The sequence below is a fragment of the Crotalus tigris genome, unplaced genomic scaffold, assembly GCF_016545835.1.
Source record: "Crotalus tigris isolate CLP2741 ecotype Arizona unplaced genomic scaffold, ASM1654583v1 scf7180000023617.9722795, whole genome shotgun sequence".
In the NCBI taxonomy this organism is placed as follows: domain Eukaryota; kingdom Metazoa; phylum Chordata; class Lepidosauria; order Squamata; family Viperidae; genus Crotalus; species Crotalus tigris.
Window position 1 is genome coordinate 37,503 of NW_024100081.1, and position 8,609 is coordinate 46,111.

General features: G+C 34.7%; 1 long non-coding RNA gene across 1 annotated transcript; it reads left to right on the forward strand.

The window, feature by feature from the left end:
* The first annotated feature begins 1,829 nt into the window (after positions 1 to 1,829).
* On the forward strand, positions 1,830 to 8,205 carry LOC120297428. Its single transcript, XR_005553794.1, has 3 exons — positions 1,830 to 2,113; positions 6,876 to 6,914; positions 8,111 to 8,205. It is a non-coding gene; the product is annotated as an uncharacterized LOC120297428 (long non-coding RNA).
* Positions 8,206 to 8,609: the final 404 nt, after the last annotated feature.

Consider the following 8,609-nt stretch of genomic DNA (forward strand, 5'->3'; position numbering starts at 1 on the left):
GGGAGAAAAATATACATTGTGCAATAGCTAACATGCATGGTGTAACAGTGAAAAATTAGTTAACAGTGTGGAGTATTAATGTTCCTAAAAGATGAGACAGAAAGGGCTACAAATGATAAACACTTTTGGAAGTGTTCAGAAATTTATGCTGTCCTGATTGAAAAACAAAATGTTTTTGATAAAATGTTAGGCAGGCAGATCAACTATTAGATGAAAAGCTTATCATATTTTTTGTCCCGGATATATTGATTATATTTCCTTCAAAAGACACATATAGTCAGTGAAGTACAATCTGTCAAAGTTTTCTGAAGTTGTAAGCTCTGGCCATTAATGGCATTCTTTCATACCAAGTTGTTAAATTTATTATTTAGAGTTCATGTTAGTGATACATTTTTAAATCAGTAGTTATGCCCTGAATTGCATTACAGATCATCCTGACAATTTTAGTAACTTCCAGTGACAACAAAGAATAAATATGAGTGCAACCAGAATATGATTGGGGAACTAAGGGGAAGAAATTAAATGCCTGATGTTATACATATTGCTAGTAATTGCTTCCAGGATTAAAATTATTAGTAATTAGGAAAGAACACAGTATTATATTCCCAGTTCTAACTTAATATTGGCGGAATCCTGTTGGCAGCTTTGTTCCCTAAATTACTGTTAAATGCTGAATGGTCACAGATAAAAGCATCTTGTAGGTTGATAGTGAAAAGATGTCTAGGCTATACAGTTTGCCGCTCCAAAGAATTATTTTTAATAGCTAATCATCTGTAGGCATACATGTGAAGAGTTTCTTTCAAAATAGTTCTTTATTAATGACATTGACATAAATGCAACAAATACCTCCTTTGTTCTCAAGCATAACAGTCAAATACAGGCTCAATCTATTCCTTTTTTTTACATCAATCAAACATCTGAACATTCTCAGCATCTAAATCCAAAATGATGCTGTTTCCAAATTATTAGTGTTTTCATCACCTGCATAATGTGTATGAATGAAACAGAACTTGAGAAGGCTATCAGAAATGGCACATGCACTCTGATTTATAACTTTTGGAAACTTATTTTAGTATATTAAAATACCTGTTAGATATTGTATTTTTCCCTCTTAAAAGAAAAAAAAAATCAGCTTGATTTAGCTTTGTCATCTTTGGAGTGCCAATTCATTTTCAGATGTTTTTAAATTAAGGATGTCATTTGAGTGTTAGCCTAAATTAATACCTGTTTCACAAATGCCATGATTAAAGCATGAGGTAGACAAGGTTAGATTTCAAAAGATTTCTTGCAAATCATCACAACAAATGTAATTATTGTTAAATATACACATGTACTGAGTCTTGCTTACAGTACCAGGAAATGTCTGATGATGCTGAACATATTTACTTGGCAGTACAGTCTCTGGAAATATTACAAATACTTTCAGGTTGTAGTTTCCTTAGATTTTTTTTTATTATTATTATTATTCCAGAGAAGAAATTAAACATCCTGACCATTCTATCTGATAAAGACAGAAAGACCAGTTTTTAATAATGGTATTGAAGATGTGATGAGAAAGCAGCATTACAAAGTTTAAGCAGTTCTTTCTCGAAAACATACACATGCAGAGAAGTCCAAGCACTGAAGAACATTTCAATTTTAGCTGATATCCAACTAAACTACAAACTATCTAACTACAAAACACGCCAGAACTGTAAGAGAGAGAGAGAGAGAGAGAGAGAGAGAGAGAGAGAGAGAGACTCAGTCCCAGCATAGGAGATTACTATGCCTACCCTTACAAAACAGCCATTTCTTTCATTATAATAGGTCTTTTCATCAAAATGACACAGAACCTTTAAAATTTGGACAGCATACTCTCCTACAGTAGAGACGGCAGCCACTTCAAACCGATTCTGAACCTGTTCCCTGAAATAAAACAAACTCGCTCCATTGACATACATAAATTGTTTACGACTCATTAAAAAGCAAAATTGCATATCACGCGGCTGGCAGCTGGGTCCATGCGGGTGGAAAGGGGGCATTCACTCATCTCTTTGTATGCTGGCAGTACCAAACTGAAGTTTAGCAGTAGGCAGTGGCTGAGATTGTTTTGTGCAGCCAGACGATGCATGAGGTAACTTTCAAAGCTTCTTTTTGTCTTTGTGTGTTAAAATGAACTGTGTAGTAGAGTTTTGATTAAAAGAAGTTAACAGATGCGTTGGGATTTAAGGGGAAAAATATGGTTGATGTTATAGTAGAGGCATTAAAATTGCCTACTTTTGTATCAATAATTGAATCCCGGTCTTGAAACGGACCTGTCTATTACACAAAAACTTGCATAGCTGGAGAGTTTGTGTAAACGAAAAAAACCTAACAGTTCTCATTTTTTTATTATTATATTAACTTTTAACAATGTGATTTTTTTTTACATCTGTACTTCTAGGGAATAAAATTAGGTGGTGTTTAAAAAAGTTTAAGAACTTTCCATAAGGCTTTATCTAAACAGTCTGTCTAGAAATAAAGCTTATTTATTTTCTTGTCAAGTGCATTGCTTAATGTTTCCAGCCTTTTATTTTATACGTATTATACTTAAAATGATAAATCATATGCATCATCAGTGAGATATAACACAGTCTTGGGCATGCTTTTAAAAGAAAGACCATCTTTTAAGATACAATATTGGGAAAATTTTAAGCAGCTCTCGCTTATCAGAAGAACAAGGCAACAAATAGGTATACTGATATCTGTAAAATCAAAGTGTGCTGTCAAATACATATACCAAAACAGTGCGGTTTCAACATTCACATTTCAGAATTTATCAGGCTAAATAGTCAAATTAAAAATCAGACAATTTCAGAGCATCCATGAACATCCTTTCTGCATTTTCTCCTGGCAGAAAATCTAATTGGAAAATTAGTAGTTTGATTAAAGTAGTTAGACTTCCCCTGCTTAACCAACATCGGCATGTAACATATACCTGGAGACTGGCAGTTAAACTTTTTCTAATGAGTAAAAGTTAAAACAAATATAATTCCCCAAACAACTTTGGATGCAAGCAACCAATTCCGCCCAACTGAACAATGAAATCCTTCCGTAGTTCACTTTTCCATGTCTTCCAAATCCGCAGGAGTCCTAAACTTCTCAGAGTGACAACAAAATTGATCCGGTAGAGAAGTTTCTTGTGTGTGAGAGGTGCATGCATGTATATATGTAAGATTTTATGGTCCCACTTACTTGATTCAGTATATCAAACAACACAATGCCAGAGTCTGTTTCATTGTAATTCCACTCATCAGTCCTTCTTTAAAACAAAACCAGCAACAAACCGTGATATCTATGTGAACTGAACGGAAGAGGCTCATAGTCCAGTTAGGAGCACATAAAATATGCATTTTCTGGCAGCAAAAAATGCTTCTCTCCACAAAATAATAATGATAACAGCAACATCACTTTTTGCTTTAAGAATTAAAATTACAAAAAACTTTTTAAAAAAAGCTTTTGAAAAAGGAAAAAGAAAAGAACAAGCTAACAAATTAATCCTTAACGGACAGCACGCTAACGAGGGCAGTAATGATTTGAGGGCTCCCTTCAACACAACGAGGTTTGCATCTTCTGCTACAATGAGCCATTGTGCATCCTCTTAAGTCACTGTATCTCTGCTAGACTCAAGATGTCAAAGGTTGTCTGGGCCGAGTGACCATGACATGTGAGTTAACTCATTCTGAGAGTGCCTTTGGAAACTTTAATAAAACTTTTAATTGCATCTGAAAGAAATTCAAGTGGGGTCTCTACAACATCCACCTCCTGAACATAACCGGACAGGAATCTCTTCTAACACTAACAAATAAAAGAAAACATTAGACCAGCTCCTTCTATTGAGATAACATCCGTGCCATCAAATGTCCTGTTCCATAAAAAAATGCCAACAGAGCTTTTCCCCTACTTAATATTGAGATAGCTTGCAATAGCTTCAATTTTGTCCAACAAATATAAAATATATACACTCTATTTATATTTCTACCTATGCAACCACATGTTCATAGGCAGAGACAGAGCAAAATCTGCAACACCAAAGTTCAACAACAGCACAACAGCTCAATGGGGGAAAGAGTGGCTTTTGTAAACGAAAACTTTGTCAAGCTACCTATCCAGCTAGGTTTAGCAAGAAATAGTGCAGGGAAGCAAGCCTGAGTGGGGGAAAGCTGCCACTGTCTTCAACTGCAGTGCACATGAACGGTCTCTTGTTACAGAAGGGGAAAACACACTAGTGGGACAAGTGGAAGACTGCTCCAATGAAGAGTGTGAAAAAAAAATCAAATGTTAATTTGATAAATGTGAGGTCTGGGACATTTTGTCAAAGAGGGAGGGAAAGTAGAAAAAGGAAGGAGGGGGAAGAAAAAGGCAGCCGCGCTGCCAACTCACCATCCACCAAGTTCTGGCCGAGATGTCATAGCAGAGCTGCCATTTGATGGATCCGTCGGAGGTTTTCCCTGCCATTATGCTGTCAGCAAGCTTCATCTGATGCTAACTCACGGGAGATAAGACACCTAATTGAGAAAACACTTGCACTGGCATGTTGGGCAACATGTAGCCCGGTCCATACCATATGGAATCATGGGTAAAAAAAAATCTCCTTGACAGTGAACCAATCTCTCACAGACTCAGTGGCAAGGTGAAATGGGGATGAAAAGTCATCTGCTTCTAGCCTTGCTGTCTTCTCCTCTCTCTCTCTCTCTCTCTCTCTCTCTCTCTCTGTCTCTCTCTGTCTCCCCCTCCTTCTTTTCTCTCTCTCTCTCCCTCTCTTTTTTAAAGTAAGAAGCCACCGCTTAACATCAAAGAGAGGAGGGTAAAATTAGAGTTTCATCACTCAGATGATTTTGGTTTACAAAGTTTTTCCCCTTTCGTTTTTTTTCCCTCCCCCCCCTTAAAAAAAATGGAACAGAGACTTAGTTTGACAAAAGCAGGTAGTGGACTGCAGAGGGAGATTGCCACAGGCTATTAGCCTAAAATTTCTGCTTGACAGATGGAACTGCTTAAAGACTATCATGCAATGTTTTGGACGTGTGCTTTTTTTTTTCCCCTCCAAAAAAAGAATTTCAAGACTGATTCAGTATCTGTTTATCACAGCTACTTTTCCCATGAATGTGATCAGAGTGCAGGAGGAAGACGGGGGACTAGAATGAAGGTTTCAATTTAATGTAATTTAATTTAACTTAATTTAATTTTTTGGGCATTATGTACAATTTGGTAGGTAATCATTTTAAGAAATAAAGAGAATGCAGATCTGAGTAACTGAGGATTGTTATTTTTTCTTAGTAATTATAAAGGTACTATCTTCCATAATATTAAAATATTAAAAATGTCTTATGTAAAAAAATTCTTCTTCTTCTTCTTCTTCTTCTTCTTCTTCTTCTTCTTCTTCTTCTTCTTCTTCTTCTTCTTCTTCTTCTTCTTCTTCTTCTGCTTCTTCTTCTTCTTCTTCTTCTTCTTCTTCTTCTTCTTCTTCTTCTTCTTCTTCTTCTTCTTCTTCTTCTTCTTCTTCTTCTTCTTCTTCTTCTCCTTCTCCTTCTCCTCCTTCTCCTTCTCCTTCCTTCTTGATTTTTTTACATGATTTGAATACCAAACGCCAAATGATATATACTTTTAAATATAATCACATAATAAATAGCATGCTACAGACCTTAATTTCCATGAAATCAAATATTTTTTTTCTAAGGAATTGCAGTAAAGAAAATCATATTTATTTCATTTGTTTACTGAAGATGACAAAGTTTGTCACTTTTGTTTGTAGGATGTTTTATAAAGATGCATTTCCTGTGCTACTAAATTATATGATACCATTCCTAAATATTAAAAGAACTTGTGCAATCCTAGCAACAATGTGAAATCAAAGGATTATTCCTATTGAATCTCTGGAATGCCAAGGAAAATGCCAACCATGTAATTTGCATTCCTATATATTTTTAGCAGCCGCTCAGTTATATTCCATGTTTATTAGGAAGTGTGCCCCCACAAGTTCAACATTATTTACTTTGCAGGAAATGTGCATAAATGTAGAGTTGAATGTTATTGTCATAAAGTTGCATATATGAATGATCAAAATACTTTTTTTCCTTTTAGTTGCACATTTCTCAGTCAGATACACAGGGAGATGATATGAGGATACATTATAGAAGTAAAGATCTGAAAAGACTGAATGTCCTGTGCTGTACTCTTTATTAACACAGGATTTATCTTAATTATTTCATTAAAGGGAAATTGATTATCCAATTTTTAAATGGTTTAATCTTTTGTTCTTTTTGCCAAATAAAGAAAGGATATTCCACCACTGTGACTTTGTGAGTAAGAATACTCTTAACAGTGAATATTTGCAGAATTGTTAGTATGAGATACTATAGAAGGATTTAAAATTCTAATACTTTACATTCTTCAAACACATTTCCTTCTAACTATTGACTCACATCATATTATCAGAAGCAATTCGTTTCTAGCCAGCTCTTGTAGCTGTACAGGGCTAAAGGATTACATTTTATTTTATTTCAAAGAAATTGATGCTTTTTAGAAATGTCTTACTTCTTTTGATATAATCAAATGTGGACATAGTTAGCTTGCATGCATGTACATATCTCTTTGTGTATAACACAGATTCATAGATATGTTTGGTGTGTATATACATTCTAAAATCAGTAACACAGGTGCCTGACGTCTCATTATGCTTTGTATATTGAGTGTCAACTCCTTTTCAAAGGAATATCAAAATTGTACTCAGAGCCAAAGAAGAAAATAAACATTAGAAAAAGATAAATATTGTCACAGTGAGCCTTCTGATTGATGGACTGAACCTTCTCCTGGGTTGAATTCAGCTTGATTAAAATGACTTGTCCTTTCTTCAATAGGTTACTTGATGATCTTCAAGGCCTTCACAGAATTGTTAAGTAAGTAAGACTATTATGCAACAATCAGCATTTAAACACTATCAGATCAGATATCTGTCCTTCTCTACAATGGCTAGCGCTTTTGATTACTAACTGAATGTAACTGACCTACGTTACTTTTTTATCTTTTATTAAAATGCAAATGAATAAAAATGGACCACAGTTATATGATTACTTCCAGAGGCTGACACAGGCTTATATGATCTTATATTGACTGACACCTGTTCTATTTATTGTCTTTATGATGTTCATAACTCATAGATCTTTGGACCCAACATGGAAGCTATACCTCACTATAAATTAACCATGAAAAGCACATAAAATACCCGCATTGATTGCTGGAGAACAAAATTCAGAATGAATATGAATTCTCTTCATTCTAAACATACAGTAGTTGGAAGTCAAATAAAGAACTAGAGCTGTTAAATAGCTGTGCTTTCGATCCAGAACAATTAGGGTGCCATTAACTTTACCATTTTTCTCTGTGATGTGGGTGGCAGTGAATCTATTCTTGTTGAGCCACGAGTTCTTTTCTAAGTGAGCTGTTACTAATAGCCTTGAAAGAAGATTAAATGCAACATGTTAAATATTACAATTATTGTGGAAAACAAAATTATTTGGTGAACATAATGGGGAGCAAATCAAGCATTTAACATGATCCAGGAAATGCTGCTCTAAACAATTGCATTTGTTTTATGCAATTTTTCCTCCTTTGATTACTGACAGATGCCGTTTTGGAAACAAACATCTAAACAGTTTTCCTTCAATCACAGAAAAGGGAAAAGGAAAATAATAAGTCCCACACATTAGAAAATGACTACATGTTTTGAATTTAACTCTTGTCAGTCACTGTTCTGCAAACATGATATGTCAATGGCCACTATGCAAAATATTTCCATTGGAAATTTAACCACAAAAGGCATATTACCTTCGTTTTCTTACTTACACTTTATGTTGGGGAAAAGGTTCAAAATTGAAATGCCATGCTTTATGGCTAATGACCCTTAAAACAATGTGCTTTGTTGTTAATGATCTGAACATCCACTGTATCCCTCCACATCCGGTGTATGCTTGTGTCCTTCTGATTTATATAGGTTCATGGCACTTGTACTATGTCTTTTTACCTAGATGGATAGTAATAATTTAGCACACACTAGCCCTAAATATTATCAATGCAATTTTTTTTTCCTGTACAGGTTAACCGCCCATTGACAAGAATGGAAGAGAGATAGCGAATTGGTGTAAATCTACTAGAAGAATAAAAAGTGAATAATAATAAAACACATTAGATCCCATAGTTTGCTGATATGCAGTTGTTGGGTTTTAATTATTTTAATAAAAATAATACATTTTCAAGGAATTGTAAATGTGTTGAATATTTGATTTTAGGTTGTTAAAAGGAACCGATAGTATACATCTTATATTTCTTTTGTTTCCAACTAAAATTGTGAATTCTGGCTGGACAAAGTCTGCTGGGTCTAGGAATCACAAAAAAGGGGATTTATGTCCACAACTCTGAAAGAGGATTCTTTCCCTGGCTATAGATACATAATGTTGGCTTTCTTGTTACAGAAGATCAGAGGAGAGTGTATTGCCTCTGAGTTGTAAATACAACTTAAGCACACTTTAGTTGCATTTTTAACCAGGAACAGAAATGATCAAACAGGTTCCTGGCAAACCTAGCAGACAACTTTG